Raw genomic sequence first — 18,568 nt, 5'->3', positions numbered from 1 at the left:
AAATGGTATTTCCGTGCGAATCGTACTTCCATGTTTGTATATTTTGACGACCGGGTACGCGTCGGACGGAGAATATGCTCCGTCCGACGGTTCGTACCCGGTTTTTACAGGATCGTGATCGGCACCTAAATATATCAATAAACATATCACATTAAAACTTTAAGTGTATTTATTATCCTAAACTATAAATATTTAATTAAGTAGTACAAATCCAATATATAATAATAAAATTCAATTAATATACACTTAAATATTTTTTTACTATTGCTATATCAATTTTATTTATTGTCATGAAATACCAGACAGTAAACCTCAAAATATACTATAACCACTGCACTTAATAATAATTACATTAGGGTGCCGATCACGATCCGGTAAAAAAACTTGCCCGTCCGACTCGTATCCGGTCTTTTTACCGTACGAATCGTACAAGTGCCGTACAAACTGCCAATTACGATTCGCATGGCAAAAAGTCCATACGAATCGCATTGGGATGTATTCCCCACACGTCCTCGGGTCGGAAAAAGTGTCCGACACGTCCACGGACGATTCACCGTACAAATGTGAAAAGTGAAGTCCGACCGGGGAATCACGATCCATCCCGTGCGTCCGATGTAACAACCGCATGGAAAAAACACCGTCCGCACCGAACTCCCATAGCAACCATGGAGACATGTGCCCGCATATGCGCCCAACACTCCCCCCAGCCCCCGTATGTTCGAGTCGTACCCCCCGTGTATGTACACCCCCCGTGTATGTACACCCCCCCTGTATGTACACCCCTGTACGTGTCGTACCCCCGTGTATGTACACCCGTGTACGTGTCGTAGCCCCGTGTATGTACACCCGTGTATGTGTCGTACCCCCCCGTGTGTGTACACCCCTGTACGTGTCGTACCCCCCCTGTATGTACACCCCTGTACGTGTCGTACCCCCCCCTGTATGTACACCCGTGTACGTGTCGTACCCCCGTGTATGTACACCCGTGTACGTGTCGTACCCCCCCCTGTATGTACACCCGTGTACGTGTCGTACCCCCCCTGTATGTACACCCCTGTACGTGTCGTACCCCCGTGTATGTACACCCGTGTACGTGTCATACCCCCCGTGTATGTACACCCGTGTACGTGTCGTACCCCCCGTGTATGTACACCCCTGTACGTGTCGTACCCCCCGTGTATGTACACCCGTGTACATGTCGTACCCCCCCTGTATGTACACCCGTGTACGTGTCGTACCCCCCCCCTGTATGTACACCCCTGTACGTGTCGTACCCCCCTGTATGTACACCCGTGTACGTGTCGTACCCCCCGTGTATGTACACCCGTGTACGTGTCGTACCCCCCCTATATGTACACCCCTGTACGTGTCGTACCCCCCGTGTATGTAGACCCGTGTACGTGTCGTACCCCTCCCGTGTATGTACACCCGTGTACGTGTCGTACCCCCCCTGTGTATGTACACCCCTGTACGTGTCGTACCCCCCCTGTATGTACACCCGTGTACGTGTCGTACCCCCGTGTATGTACTCCCGTGTACGTGTCATACCCCCCCTGTATGTACACCCGTGTACGTGTCGTACCCCCCGTATGTACACCCCTGTACGTGTCGTACTCCCGTGTATGTACACCCGTGTACGTGTCGTACCCCCGTGTATGTACACCCGTGTACGTGTCGTACCCCCCGTGTATGTACACCCCTGTACGTGTCCTACCCCCCCTCTACCTACGTGTCATACCCCCGTGTATCTACACCCGTGTACGTTAGAGTCGTACCCCCACCCACGTATGCATGGAGCGTACCCCCACCACAACATTCTAAGTACGAAGCGCACCCCAGGCCCCAACATCACAACCGCATGTACGAGTTGTACCAAGCCACACACAAGGACAGCACTGTACAACAAAATGGCCCATGTACACACCGTACACACGCAAAAAACGCACGTACACAACCAGGACAAACCAAAACGACACAAGAATACACCATTCGAATGGCACAAAGCCACTAAACATGTCCAACAACCACTAAAACAACACACTCACTGACCTGCAACTGCCAAAAACAAACAGAGGCCCAAAACAACTCCACTCCTTATAACACACCCACCCAAAGTTCAAACACAGCCACACCCACCAATTGACCAATAAAAAGGGCCAACACACACAAACCATGAGCCTTTGCAACAGACTCACTGCTGCCAGACCCCACAGACAACCTACAGCACCATACTAGAAGCTATACCACACCTTACACTTGCACACCTTCACACACACACCTTCACAAACACCCCCTCAACAAATTCACACACACACCTGCACAACCACACCCACACACCCACAACCATCCACAAACACCCCCCCCCCACCATCCACACCCACACCCCTCACCATGCCCACTAACAAGAATCCAAAGTTCACTAACCGAGAGTTGGAGGTCCTTGTCGATGAAATCCTCAGAGTCGAGCCACAGCTCTTTGGAACATTGGTCAGACAGACCAGCATATCAGCAAAAACAGCCATGTGGCAGACCATCGTCGATGCTGTGAATGCTGTTGCGGACACCAGAAGGAACAAGCAGGAATGCCAAGCCAGGTGGTACGATCTGCGGAGGAGGGTCCGAGCCAAGATGATGGATGAACACAACCAGGCCAACGTCACTGGAGGAGGGCCGTCCCGCAGACCCGTACACTACCATCCCTGGGAGGAGAGGGTGATGGCCATACTGCCGGTGGAGGCAGTCGAAGGATTAGGAGGACTCCGAGACCCGGGTGAGTACACAAACAACGCACCTCACATGGGGGGAACGTCATCCACAACCAAACTCACAAACAGGCACGCAACCATCCCAAGCTATCGCATGACTCAACCACACTCCATGAACACGCACATGCCACTGGCGCCACCATGCCCCATGCACCCAGCTGGACAATGTCAAGTCACAGGCCACAGAAGACACCAACACATGACACGGTAACCCGGATGGCGGGAGGGTGGGCCCCAAAAATCACATAGTGCAACTCAGAAGCAGACAACAATGCCCTCTGCCCATATGGCCTAGGTCATAGCCAGACAAACAGTGTGTCCCCACACAGGAAAGACTTGGCAGCAAATGGCGGACGCCTTGCATTAACACATGGGGGTGAAGGCACGTTTTTGCACATGACAGCAGCTAATGAACAGCCAACACTGTGAAAGAGTGGCAGCACACACCACCACAGCAGCAGCGCAGACACAGACACTACACCCAATGGGTGCCTGGAGATCAGAAACAAACTCACAGCAACAATCCAAGGGCCATTCAAAGAACTGCTAACAGTGTGTGCCCAGGAAGCTGGGCTGAGGTGACAGAGGGTGACACACAGAGGGAGGGAGAGGGGGACAGAGAGGGAGGGAGACACAGAGAGACGGACAGAGGGAGGAGGCTGACATACAGAGGGAGGGAGAGGGGGACAGAGAGGGAGGGAGACACAGGGAGACGGACAGAGGGAGGAGGCCGACACACAGAGGGAGGGAGAGGGGACAGAGAGGGAGGGAGACACAGGGAGACGGACAGAGGGAGGAGGCCGACACAGAGGGAGGGAGAGGGGGACAGAGAGGGAGGGAGACACAGGGAGACGGACAGAGGGAGGAGGCCGACACACAGAGGGAGGGAGAGGGGGACAGAGAGGGAGGGAGACACAGGGAGACGGACAGAGGGAGGAGGCCGACACACAGAGGGAGGGAGAGGGGGACAGAGAGGGAGGGAGACACAGGGAGAGCAAATCAGCCTTGTGGTGTGTGGGAATGCCTGCTCGTCAGCAGGTGGACTGCGTGCATGTAGACAAGGGTGGCCAGTGCCAGCATCCCCCCTCTCCTCCATGGCAAAACACAGGGCCATGTCACAACCTGTGCACGAGCACAACGACAGCTACCTGCATCATTGAAGTGTGTGGAACAACTTCATGTGCCCACGTACAGTGCAACACGGAAGGCGCCAATGCACGGCTCGCCACACCTGCCCACTCCACTGCTGACTGCAGTCACACTTGACGCAGCAAGTAAGACTGTGCCACACATAGTTAAAGTCGCCAAAGCTGTGCCCAAGGGACATACCTATGCACAAGTGCACTGTGAGTGGAATGCTAGACAGATCCAAATTCCCAGAGGAAATGTTCCAACTTTGAAACTAATGAAACATGGATGTTGCATGGAACAAAATTAACATTGTCTCTCTCACACACAGGTCAACGTCGTGGTTCACCCTCCAACACTGGGGGGGAAGACTCACAGGACCTGGCTCTGCGGGAGGCCGATCCCACCGGCAGCGACGACTCTCACCACTCTGTGGACGACCCCGACCAACCTGGCCCCTCCGGTGTCCAACGACCTGCAGCACCTGCGTCAGGTACAACGGGGCCAACCACCACCCCCACTCCTGCCACATCCCAGGAGACACCCAGGATCCCTGCCCCACCACCACAAAGCAGCCAGTCTGTCCAGGAGGGACAAGGTTCTCCGGGCACCCAGGAGGAGTCAGGCAACACTGCAAATGCCATCCCTCAGGGGTCCCGGAGACCCGATGTGCTCACAACGGCAGGCCAGGCGCAAGTGGGCAGGGGTGGTGGGAGTGGAGGACGGCGGAGGCGCCAGCCTGACCAGTTGGCTGGGGAACCGGTATATGCCCATGTCCGAAACATCCTGGACACATACCGGCAGGACACCACGGGCATGGCCCAGGTTGTGTCCGTCCTCGAGGGGATCAAGACCCAGCAGGCCCAGCAACATGCGGAGCTACATGCCTGTCTACTGCAACACCAACGGAGGATGGAGGACAGACAGGCTGAGCTCGTGACGGTGTTCACGGGAATTCACACTACACTCCATCGGATGGCCGACAACATGGGCAACCCTCCCTGTGCCAGAAGGCGTAGAACATCACCACCCACAGGGAGGGATCAGGAGGAGGAGGAGGAAACATCCGATGGAGCATCCCAAACATCGTCACGGCCTGCTTCTGAGGGTCCCCGCAGGAGGGCAGGTCATCCACGGAAAAGACCGTGAGGGCCGGCGCTACAGCACCATCTCCCAGGACACCTGGCCTGGCACCTGGCCCACTGGAGCAACAGCATCACAGCATCAAAAGACATTCTCTGCCACATGGCCTTGCTGGTCACTGTCTGACCAATGTTGACAAAGACTGTGGCATGGACTCTGAGGATTTCAAATGGCAAGGACACCAACTCCCCTAGTGAACTTTGGATTCCACACACCCTGAAAGCCCCTCATGTCAAACCCCCCCCCCCAACAAAATAAAAAGTCACACCATGAAGAGAAGATGCCTGCTGGTTGCATTATTACCTTACATGTGTCTTGTAAAGTCTAACCATGCCTGAGTTCTCTTTTGACTTCAACCATCCACACCCTGCGGCCTGAGTCTGGCACAGGACACACATGGGTCACAGTGTATTAGGCAAGACAGACATGGAGCACCATACACACCCGTGATGGGCCCAACCAGCTGAGGGGGTGGCCGCACAACCGTGCCGACAGACATATTGAGTACAGCAACAGTCATGCGCAGAGGTCAGGGATCATGTCGAGTGTCCTGGGGGGCACCCAGGTATGTGTAGACAGGTGGCAGAACCATGTCCTGCAAGCTTGAGTCCGGTGGATGCAGAGAATGGTGGCCTGGCCAACGTTGGATGCATGGGGATGGCACATGTCACAATACCCACACAGTCATGGACATCATGCACAATACACAGTCTAATCCCACACAAACAGCTTGCATCTTGCTACTCGACACATAGACACATAGCCACTATCACGGAAAACCATGCCAGACATGCCGGATGCACCGTGGCAACACACCAGCATTGACTGAGAAGAGGCACCTTGGAGGCATAGGGACACCTTTATTAGTCATGTATTCCGGATTGCAGAGGCAACTCGAAGTACACATGAACAGTTCATGTGGAGTAACATGTGGGTCCAACACTGGCACCCCCCTTCTGCAGCACAAATGCGTGATAGCCATGGAACTGGCACACAAGTGTCGGCTAACAGCTAAACACCCCCAGCTGCTCATGGAGAGCCTGCCATACACCATTGATCCGCTGATGTGGAAGTCCCACAGCATGTCAAGCCAATGCAAACCGTATGTGTCCGAGGTCAGTGTTACACACATTGATGCCATCATCACATTCCACAATCCCATCACTGATGACTGTCAACAAGTCTGACCATCTATTCAGGTGTACCCAGCTGCATGTAATGTGTACCATGGTGATGCTACATGTCTGCAGAGGAACCAAACATCGACAGGGGCAGTGTGCATACATCGTGAACAACTGCCACACCCAATACACCCCTGATGCATCCCTTACCCTAAGGTGACTTCCAAACGTGTCCGTGCCTGTAACGCTGAGTCAGCACACGATGACGTGTCCATGAGGAATAGCAGTGCCACAACAATGCAACCAGCAGACGGCATGCGCAAGTACCTGGGGAAGAAAGACACACAAGAAGTCAGCCACAAAAAGCACAGCCACTTGCATGTGCATGTACTCGACACATGTATGGATGACAACATGCTAGGTCACAATTATGACTGGGGAAATACAACCATCACTGGCACCATCACTCCAGTGACACACCCACACACACCTCTGACTCACGTGCCATACATGCCGGTGGAGACACACATCGCAACACATGCCACACGGGGACCAATGCGTGCACACTCAGACACTGGTACTCACCACTAAGCAAAGAAGTCGCGTATGAGCCGACTCCGGATGTCCTCTTGCGGCTCCACATCCTCCACATCACTAGCCCCATTGCCAAGCCCTTCGTCCTCCACGGGTGGATGGTCCTGGTCATCTTGATCCAGGATGAGTGGCACAGCTTTCTCAACTGCCATGTTGTGCAGCATGCAGCAGACCATGAAGATTTTGCAGACCTTCGCCGGGGCATATGGGAGGGCGCCGCCGGTCTTGTGGAGGCATCTGAATCGGCTCTTCAGGAGGCCAAATGTCCTCTCTATCACTCGCCTTGTCCGGCCATGGGCGGTGTTGTAGCGGAGCTGGGCCGGCGTGATGGGGTTGCGGAGAGGTGTGATCAGCCATGGCATGTTGGGATAGCCAGCGTCCCCTACATGGAAAGCACATGGACATAAGTAGGACAGGAGAAGCGGTCGTGCTGGAAGTCTACGCAAAATACAGGACAGACAGAGTGTACCCACCAACAACACATGCTCGTTCGTTGCGCAGTTGCGTCATCATTTCAGGCATCCTGCTACGCCTCATGATGTAGGCATCGTGTGCTGATCCTGGAAAACGAGCACAGACATGGGAAATCACCATGTTGGACAGACACACCACAAGGGCATTGATGGAGTGGTAGTGCTTGCGATTTCGGTACGCTACCTCCTGTGCGTGTGGTGGTACCAAAGCCACATGTGTCCCATCTATGGACCCAATGACATGGGGCATCCCTCCCAGGGCATAGAATCCACGCTTGACCCCAGTCAACATTTCTGGGGTAGGAAAATGGATGAAGTCATCCAGGTGAATCAACATGGCCTCTAAGAAATCATGCAGCACACGGCAGAACATGCTCTGGGACATGCCACCAACATGAGCTATGGTATTTTGAAAGGTACCCGTGGCTAGAAAATGTAGGGCTGCCATTACCTTCAGCTTGGGTGTCAGTGCCATAGGATACCTGTGCTGCGGTTTCAGGTGTGGTGCCAGTCTCGCCGTCAACTCCAGAATCAACCGTTGGGGGAAGCGGTAGCACCGGATACAGTCATTCTCCCGCATGGCAGCCAAGTCCGGAATTGGTCGGTGAAGAGGCGGCGCTCTGCAGTAATTTGGAAGTGACAAGGAAGAGTGAGTGCACCACAACAACAATTTATTTGTACAGAGCACATGTTAATCTGTCAATACACATATGCTACATACGGAGTCAGGTATGTGCTACATGCCCTGGACACGTATGGCTGCCAGGTGACACTCCTACCAAGACCCAGCTACACACGGAGATTGTGAACCTTCACATGCCATGGCATGGGATTAGCTGTGTCCCAGTGCAAGTGAACAGCCAGACGCAAGACAGGAGTGACATACATCCACACATCAGCAGAAGTAGGATGTCGATTGCAGAGACTGGTAGCGGAACACTAGAGCCACAGGTCACATGACATTACACTAGGACAGCCCACACACCTTGCCATGAAGGTGTACATGTCATGACTCACCACACATTCATAGAGAGGATGCAGACATGTCCTTGTTACGCTACTCTGTGTCCCATGCATACATACGCACCTCACATCCGATACCACATGTGGCATGGTGTGCGGAACAGTGTGCCATGTCAATCTACACACAGACACATGTTGGTTGCTGCAACGGCTGCAGCTTTTGAGGGAGCTCCAACATCAACCTAATGGGAACCACCCACACATACATGACATAGTCACATCGTGCACCGTGTGTATTGACATGTCAGGTGTGGTAACCCCTGTACCGGGCCTCAGGGGACACTTCCGTGTGTTGGTGTCCGTGCCATGCCAGTGACGCTCATCCCAAGTGTGCAGTACGACATGCACACATGTCAAAGGAGTCAAGGGCATGCCTGGCACACATTGCACCGTCACACATTACATATGTACACATCTCATCATACATCTGGTGCCTTCTCGACTCAGGAGTAATGTGCCACATCACAGCCTTTCACACCTGTGCCCCACACATGTAGTACTGCCCAGACAATGCCTTGATGTCCATCCATGGACAAGTATGTCAGCCCTATTCCTTCCTGTGTGCTGCCTGTCACCACTGTGATGTGTGAAAACCACCGTACTTCTGCTAAGAGGGCCTGTGTACGTTCCCGTATCACTATGGGAGTGCTGCCATATGTGTACCCATAGTGATGGTGAGCGTACAGGCATGTGTACGGTCCGTACCACTACGAGTACGCATACGCAAGAACACCCATAGTGATAGGGAGCGTACAGGCATGTGTACGGGCCGTACCACTACGGGTACGCATACGCAAGAACACCCATAGTGGTACGGGCCGTACACGCGTGCGTACGTTCACTATCACTATGGGTGTCCTTGCGTATGCGTACTCGTAGTGGTATGGCCCGTACACACGCCTGTACACTCCCTATCACTATGGGTGTCCTCGCGTATGCGTACTCGTAGTGGTACGGCCCGTACACACGCCTGTACGCTCCCTATCACTATGGGTGTCCTCGCGTATGCGTACTCGTAGTGGTACGGCCCGTACACACGCCTGTACGCTCCCTATCACTATGGGTGTCCTCGCGTATGCGTACTCGTAGTGGTATGGCCCATACACACGCCTGTACGCTCCCTATCACTATGGGTGTCCTCGCGTATGCGTACTCATAGTGGTACGGCCCGTACACACGCCTGTACACTCCCTATCACTATGGGTGTCCTCGCGTATGCGTACTCGTAGTGGTACGGCCCGTACATACGCCTGTACGCTCCCTATCACTATGGGTGTCCTCGCGTATGCGACTCGTAGTGGTACGGCCCGTACACACGCCTGTACGCTCCCTATCACTATGGGTGTCCTCACGTATGCGTACTCGTAGTGGTACGGCCCGTACACACGCCTGTACGCTCACTATGACTACAAGTACGCGTACGCGAGGACTCCCATAGTGATAGTGAACGTACGCACGCGTGTACGGCCCGTACCACTATGGGTGTTCTTGCGTATGCGTACTCGTAGTGGTACGGCCCGTACACACGCCTGTACGCTCCCTATCACTATGGGTGTCCTCGCGTATGCGTACTCGTAGTGGTACGGCCCGTACACACGCCTGTACGCTCACTATCACTACGAGTACGCATACGCGAGGACACCCATAGAGATAGGGAGCGTACAGGCGTGTGTACGGGCCATACCACTACGAGTACGCATACGCGAGGACACCCATAGTGATAGGGAGCGTACAGGCGTGTGTACGGGCCGTACCACTTTGAGTACGCATACGCGAGGACACCCATAGTGATAGTGAACGCACGCACGCGTGTACGGGCCGTTGCTATGCCTTTGGGGTGCCCTAGGGCCCCGGAACGCACCGTACCTGTGTGTGAAGCTCCAAATTACATAGGGGACACATGAGGGACAAGTATTAAGGCCTACATGCATGCTGGTTGTCATGGAGACCAAGTTTAAAGTTTGAATTTGTTCTGGAAGGTGCACAGCAGAAGTCAGTTGGAATGAATCTACTTTGTTGCAATGTGTTTGTGGGGTTGACATCATGCTGAAGAAAAAAACACAATAAGAACCCACTGACTGTGCTAGGTTTGAAGGGATTGGAGGAAACATAGGATGCAAATGTGAGTGACCAATCACTCTGTACTCCTGTGCATGAAATAGGCCAGCAAGGCAGATATAAGGCAGCCAGGTCCCATGAGGGAGCACTTGCCTGCACATCTTTGTATTCCACGACCCAGCTGCTGCTACTGATTCCCTGCAACCATGTCAAGGGCTGTGGAGAGGTCACAGCCATTCACCCTGGAGGAGAACCTGGCTTTGCTGGATGTGATCCTCCCACAGTACCCCATGCTGTATGGGCGAGCAGGTTATCAGGTGAGTGCAGAGTCCACTAGCACAGACTGTGTCCCTTTTTTGTGACTGTGACTTCTGCCATTGTGTCCAGGTGTAACACACATGCTATGTACTGTAGGGGGGGTCCCAGGGGGGGGAATGCCTGATGTCTCCCAGCAGTGCCCAGAGACAGGAGGGGTGGGTGCAGAGTCCTCCCAGCAGTGCCCAGACACAGGAGGGGTGTGTGCAGAGTCCTCCCAGCAGTGCCCAGAGACAGGAGGGGTGGGTGCCTATCACTCCCAGCAGTGCCCAGAGACAGGAGGGGTGTGTGCAGAGTCCTCCCAGCAGTGCCCAGAGACAGGAGGGGTGGGTGCCTATCCCTCCCAGCAGTGCCCAGAGACAGGAGGGGTGGGTGCAGAGTCCTCCCAGCAGTGCCCAGAGACAGGAGGGGTGGGTGCAGAGTCCTCCCTGCAGTGCCCAGACGCAGGAGGGGTGGGTGCCTATCACTCCCAGCAGTGCCCAGAGACAGGAGGGGTGTGTGCAGAGTCCTCCCAGCAGTGCCCAGACACAGGAGGGGTGTGTGCAGAGTCCTCCCAGCAGTGCCCAGAGACAGGAGGGGTGTGTGCCTATCACTCCCAGCAGTGCCCAGAGACAGGAGGGGTGTGTGCCTATCACTCCCAGCAGTGCCCAGACACAGGAGGGGTGTGTGCAGAGTCCTCCCAGCAGTGCCCAGAGACAGGAGGGGTGGGTGCCTATCACTCCCAGCAGTGCCCAGAGACAGGAGGGGTGTGTGCAGAGTCCTCCCAGCAGTGCCCAGAGACAGGAGGGGTGGGTGCCTATCACTCCCAGCAGTGCCCAGAGACAGGAGGGGTGGGTGCAGAGTCCTCCCAGCAGTGCCCAGAGACAGGAGGGGTGGGTGCAGAGTCCTCCCAGCAGTGCCCAGACGCAGGAGGGGTGGGTGTGATGCACAGTGTGAGCCTTGATCATTGATTGTGTCTTTGCCCTCATTCCACCTGTGTACTTTCACTTGCACGTACTGCTTTTGCCCTTCCCCAGAGGAGAATGTCCCTATGGCAAAGGTGCAATGCGTTGGCTGCATGACATGCCTTGTTGTAACCAGCTAATTTCTTCTCATATCTGTCTCTGTGACATGTTGCAGGTGTATTGATGTAGTGTCACTTGTTCATCCTCACAGGTAGGCGCCTCTGCCAAGGAGCAGATATGGCTGACCGCCGTCAGCGCCGTGAGGAGTGCGGATGGTCGGAAGCGGCGCCTGTCCCAGGTGAGGAAACGCTGGCAGGATATCCGGTGCTGGACGCGGAGGATCGCACGGGTCCTGCTGGGGGACTCACCTGAGAGCCATAAGAACCGCGGGCGCCGCCGTCTCTCCCAACATCCACAAGCGTGTGCTGGCGGTGGTCTTTCCAGACTTGGACAGGCGCTTACAGGAGATGCAGCAGCAGGAAGGGGGTAGGTACATGTGTGTTTGTTGTGTTTCACCAGCATTTGTAAGTGCACTGTTCCATGGATACACTGCCAGGGTTTAATGGTGCTGTGCAGATCCTGTTACCCACAGTATTGCAGTGCTCTCCTGCCTCCCTTCCCCTCCTTGCAATGTGTTCCCTGGTCTGTGTGTAGTCACTCCGTCACAAGGTTATGTAGCCTGGCACCTTCTCCACGTGTACTATGCCTGCAGCATCATGTGTGGGGGTGGTGTGTAACAGGTTTTGGGACCTTGCCTGTGCCCTGTCCAGTTCTGGACTTGTGGGTTCCATGTCAGTTGGCACTAATGCTGAGTCCAGACATGGGAGTTAGTCTCTCAAGTGTGAGGCCTTACAGCACGCATGTCCTATGTGGTGGCCTGTGACATGATGTGCATGAGTGTGCGGTACGCATAGTGCAGGGATAGTAGCGTGTGTTGCAGTCATTCCCATTCAGGAGCATGGAGTTGTGTGGCCACTACTGTCCCCAGGGGCATATTTTCCTAGGTATCATGTGTGTAATCCGAAAATGTTGACAATCTCTGTGTCTACAGCATAGGTTGTGCTCAGTGCCATTGTCCCCTGGCCCAATGTATATTGACGTGAAATGTAGTACAAGTGTCCACTGTACAGCCTGACCTGATTTTCCTTGTTCATACTCATGGTGGCCATTGCCTGTGTGTCTTGTTACAATCATCTGATGATGCCCATTTGTACATGATTATTTGGACAGGCGCACCTTGGGTATTTTGTGTGCAATATTGAATTTTTGCATCCCATGTGTATTTCACCCAGACTAAGAGATGTAAGTGCTTCCTGTGTCTCCAAAGAATTGTCTCATGTAGGGGGTGGGTGGCGCGGCCATGGCCTACATGTCAAAACCAGAAATCTCCTTGCTAGGACTGGCCAGTGTGTGATGTTTGTCTGGACATACACTCAAGGTGCAGTGAGCCAGTCAGGGTGGGCATGTTTTCAGTATTACCTATGCTGCATGTGCCTAGTTCCTGGCTATGGTCCCTGCTCATCCCTATTTCCTGCCACGCTGTGTGGTGCAGATGCAGTGCTGGATTGTCCCCAGGGCCTTGCTCCTCAGTCAAAATTCCATTTCATCTCATTTGCTATTGTGTCATGCTCTCCATAGTTTTTCAGTGGCATGGTGGGTCAAACAACTGTGTCTTGCATGCCCTACATATGTACCTTGTTTTGTAGATGTAACTCTTCTTTTGTTTCAGGCTATGCACTGTAACCTATGTAGATTGGACTCATGTGACATATGTATACAGGTGTATGATTAATTTCTGTCTCTTCACCCTGCCCACAGCATCGTCGGGGGACACGGAGGGAGACATGGGCACAGACGGAGCAGAGGGACCGAGCACCAGTGCCAGCGGTGACATCGTGGCTGGCACATCGAGTGGGACTGAGGCGGAGGAGAGTGAAGCCGGGGACCTGTCGACTGGCACAACAGAGTATGAAGCTGACGGGTCCGAGGATGATCTCTCCGAGTGGGCGGAGGCTGCACCACCATCTGACAGCAGCACTACATCTCGCCCCGCCCCCTCCATTGCCATCAGCCGCCTCCCACTTGTTCGTGTCCCTTCCCAGCGTGCCCAGTCACCGCATGTCTCCTTCATGCCAGGCACCGCACCCCCTGCCCCTGTCTCCACTGCTGCCGCCAATGCCAAGTCTGTGGACATCCAGCGGCAGTTGCAGATTGGTCAGGCTGCGATCCTTAATGTCCTCCATGGCCACAGCCAGGTCCTCAACAACATGGAGGCATACTTGGAGGGCATTCACTCATCGCAGACTGAGCAACGCAGCTTGCTGAGGTCGATAGACTCGACACTGACTGCAGCAGTGGGTCTCCTGCAGCGCTACGTCCCACCCCCTACCCCTGCCCCATCCACACTTCCCACTCCCATGCCTGTCCCACGTACACCCAGACGTCAGCATGCACCCACCACAACACACACAGGCACCACACCAGCAGGGAAGGTCCACCGCACACCTCCTGACACGCACACACAGGGTGAAGTAGGCACACCCACTGGGTCGGGGGGCAAACTTGTGACAGGCAGCCAGAGTGGGAGTCCGCATTTCACCAAATCCACTCCCTCCAAATTCCCTCCCCTCAGCTCTCCTGGCCACATCTCCCCCAAAGACTCCTTCATGGCCGCTCTGTCCCTGAGCCCCACAGTGACACCACCACGCAAGCGGTCAAGGAAGTCCCCGGTCAGGGTGGTTGATCCCCCCCCCCATCCACACCCTCCCCCAGTGGCGCTGCGACCCATCCCTCTGACCCCTCCCCCTCCTTGGGGCCTGTGGTTCCTTCGGGTGCAGGGGATTCCCTGGAGGACCTTGCTAAGGTATGCAGGGAGCTCCTAGAGTCCACCTTTGGCCCTGCCCCACCCCCTGTGGTGGAGTCCTCCATCCCTGCACCCACAACGCCTACCCTTTGCCATCCTGTCCCTGCGGTGCCTGTTCCTTCCCCCCCACATGATGCCCTCACCCCTGTGGAAGACGACGGAATCTAACTGTGCAGGCAAGCTAGGGGACACGCATCCCACTGTGTCCCCCATCCAGCTGTGACTTCTGGACTGCCCTATGGGCTTTGTAAATATTGAACTTCCTACAAACAAGATTTTTTGGATCATGCTGAATAAAGCAATTTATTTTGTTCCCTTGGAACACTACTGCTTTGCTGGTATTGCTGTTGGTGGGGCTGCTACATGGTTGTGGGTGGTGTTCATGTGTTGGGTGTGTGGGAAATGTAGTAGTGTGCTGGTCTTAGGGGGGACCCTGGTATCTGTGTGCCATCACACGGTGTTAGCTATGTTTCTCTGTTCATGTATGCAGTTGCTGCATGGTGAAATTGTCCCAAGGTGTATTCCTGCCTCTGTGTACCCTGCCATCTTCCCTGCAGGGTGTTCCCAATATTTAGCGCTGAGCTGTGTGTACATTAGCTGGGTGTGTGACGGACTCCTTCAACTTTGCACATGCATGCTGAGCGATGTCTCCACCTGCATCATTCGTGGCATCCTTGGTAGTCATTGTACTTGTGTATGTGGACTATTGACATGACTTCATGTGGACATGTTTTCTTTTCGGCGCTATGCATTCGTATACTCCCAGCCTCGCACACATGTGGTACATGTACTGCAGGGTCTTTGTGCACCTGACTGACATTTGTGGGCATGGTATCTGTGGCTACTCCACCCTTTGCGTTCCATGGGCACTGCTGGGAGGACTCTGCACACACCCCTCTTATGTCTGGGCACTGCTGGGAGTGATAGGCACCCACCCCTCCTGTCTCTGGGCACTGCTGGGAGGTCTCTGCACCCACCCCTCCTGTGTCTGGGCACTGCTGGGAGGACTCTGCACACACCCCTCCTGTGTCTGGGCACTGCTGGGAGGACTCTGCACACACCCCTCCTGTGTCTGGGCACTGCTGGGAGGACTCTGCACACACCCCTCCTGTGTCTGGGCACTGCTGGGAGTGATAGGCACCCACCCCTCCTGTCTCTGGGCACTGCTGGGAGGACTCTGCACACACCCCTCCTGTGTCTGGGCACTGCTGGGAGGACTCTGCACCCACCCCTCCTGCGTCTGGGCACTGCTGGGAGGACTCTGCACCCACCCCTCCTGTGTCTGGGCACTGCTGGGAGGACTCTGCACACACCCCTCCTGTGTCTGGGCACTGCTGGGAGGACTCTGCACACACCCCTCCTGTGTCTGGGCACTGCTGGGAGTGATAGGCACCCACCCCTCCTGTGTCTGGGCACTGCTGGGAGGACTCTGCACACACCCCTCCTGTGTCTGGGCACTGCTGGAAGGACTCTGCACCCACCCCTCCTGTGTCTGGGCACTGCTGGGAGGACTCTGCACACACCCCTCCTGTGTCTGGGCACTGCTGGGAGGACTCTGCACACACCCCTCCTGTGTCTGGGCACTGCTGGGAGTGATAGGCACCCACCCCTCCTGTCTCTGGACACTGCTGGGAGGACTCTGCACACACCCCTCCTGTGTCTGGGCACTGCTGGGAGGACTCTGCACCCACCCCTCCTGCGTCTGGGCACTGCTGGGAGGACTCTGCACCCACCCCTCCTGTGTCTGGGCACTGCTGGGAGGACTCTGCACACACCCCTCCTGTGTCTGGGCACTGCTGGGAAAACTCTGCACACACCCCTCCTGTGTCTGGGCACTGCTGGGAGTGATAGGCACCCACCCCTCCTGTGTCTGGGCACTGCTGGGAGGACTCTGCACACACCCCTCCTGTGTCTGGGCACTGCTGGGAGGACTCTGCACACACCCTTCCTGTGTCTGGGCACTGCTGGGAGGACTCTGCACACACCCCTCCTGTGTCTGGGCACTGCTGGGAGGACTCTGCACACACCCCTCCTGTGTCTGGGCACTGCTGGGAGGACTCTGCACACACCCCTCCTGTGTCTGGGTACTGCTGGGAGGACTCTTCACCCACCCCTCCTGCGTCTGGGCACTGCTGGGAGGACTCTGCACCCACCCCTCCTGTGTCTGGGCACTGCTGGGAGGACTCTGCACACACCCCTCCTGTGTCTGGGCACTGCTGGGAGGACTCTGCACACACCCCTCCTGCGTCTGGGCACTGCTGGGAGTGATAGGCACCCACCCCTCCTGTCTCTGGGCACTGCTGGGAGGACTCTGCACCCACCACTCTTGTGACTGGGCACTGCTGGGAGGACTCTGCACACACCCCTCCTGTTTCACAATATGTACGCTTAGAACATACACGTGTGTGGGTTCGCTCCATGCATACGAGGTGGGACTTACACTGTTGGCATGGGGGGTACGCTCCTTGCATATGCGGGTGGGGGTACGTGTCGTACTTACACTGTTGGGGTGGGGGGTACACTCCATACGTACGTGGGTGAAGGTACGTGTCGTACTTACACTGTTGGCATGGGGGTACGCTCCTTGCATACGCGGGTGGGGGTACGTGTCATACTTACACTGTTGGGGTGGGGGGTACGCTCCATGCATACGCGGGTAGGGGTACGTGTCGTACTTACACTGTTGGGGTGGGGGGTACGCTCCATGCATACGCGGGTGGGGGTACGTGTTGTACGTACACTGTTGGCATGGGGGTATGCTCCTTGCATACGCGGGTGGGGGTACGTGTCGTACTTACACTGTTGGGGTGGGGGGTACGCTCCATACGTACGCGGGTGGGGGTACGTGTCGTACTTACACTGTTGGCATGGGGGGTACGCTCCTTGCATACGCGGGTGGGGGTACGTGTCGTACTTACACTGTTGGGGTGGGGGGTATGCTCCATGCATACGCGGGTGGGGGTACGTGTCGTACTTACACTGTTGGCATGGGGGGTACGCTCCATGCATACGTGGGTGGGGGTACGTGTCGTACTTACACTGTTGGGGTGGGGGGTACGCTCCATGCATACGCGGGTAGGGGTACGTGTCGTACTTACACTGTTGGGGTGGGGGGTACGCTCCATGCGTACGCGGGTGGGGGTACGGTCCGTACATATCCGTACCCACGCTGTGGAATGCTTGTGCGGGCCGTACCCAGGCCTTTGCCACGTGGGTACGAGCCGTCCCGCCATTGTTGGCGTGACGTAGGTGTGGGCGTGGTACGACTCGTACCCACGCTCTTAAGGCGTGGGTACGGGACGTACCTGTCTGGTTGTGTTGCCGGTTCGCGTCGTCAAGAACTTCCGTTGTGGCGGTCGCTGGCTTAGCTGGACACGCCCCCACCCCCTCGTAGTGACCAGGGCCTGAGGGTCAGGTATGTCCAGGGCATGTGTGCTGTGTGACTTTGGTGGGGGTTTTGTGGCCTGCCCTGGTCCTGCCACCCCCCCTTTCCCCCCTCCCTTTGTTGTTCTGACCTTCTGCGGCGTCTGCGTCGGAACATGTAGAGGAGGTCGACTGCTATGAGGGCCGGGATGACACGTAGGTTTGGGTCCATGTCTGTCCGTCGCATACGGGTACTCCTTGTTCGCGTCGTCCTGTCTGTCCGTCGCGTACCGGTACTCCTTGTTCGCGTCGTCCTGATTTCCCGGCAGTTTTTGGCAGCCGGAAAATATTCACCGTGCGGGATGACGTCGGTGCGAATCGTAATTCCTGGTTCGTGAATGGCAGGCTGCGTGCGTCCCGACGTCACGTCGGCGCTTTCCCGGATCGCATTTGTACGTTTATTTTCGTCGGTCGGGGTTTTGTACGATTCGTATGGAAATGGTGTTTCCGTGCGAATCGTAATTCCATGTTTGTATATTTTGACGACCGGGTACGCGTCGGACGGAGAATATGCTCCGTCCGACGGTTCGTACCCGGTTTTTACCGGATCGTGATCGGCACCTAGATGTTCCAAATTAAAAACAACTAATTCTACACTTCCAATGGTATTTAAATTAATTAAATCAATAATAACAAATATACACAATTTACATACTATTATCACTACAAACTATAACAAAACATAAATACTTAAAACACTAAACATAAACTATTACCT

This window comes from Triturus cristatus, chromosome 1_1 (genome assembly GCF_964204655.1).
Source record: "Triturus cristatus chromosome 1_1, aTriCri1.1, whole genome shotgun sequence".
NCBI classification, from domain to species: domain Eukaryota; kingdom Metazoa; phylum Chordata; class Amphibia; order Caudata; family Salamandridae; genus Triturus; species Triturus cristatus.
The sequence above is the reverse complement of the archived record's forward strand: the minus strand, read 5'-3'. Positions refer to the sequence as shown.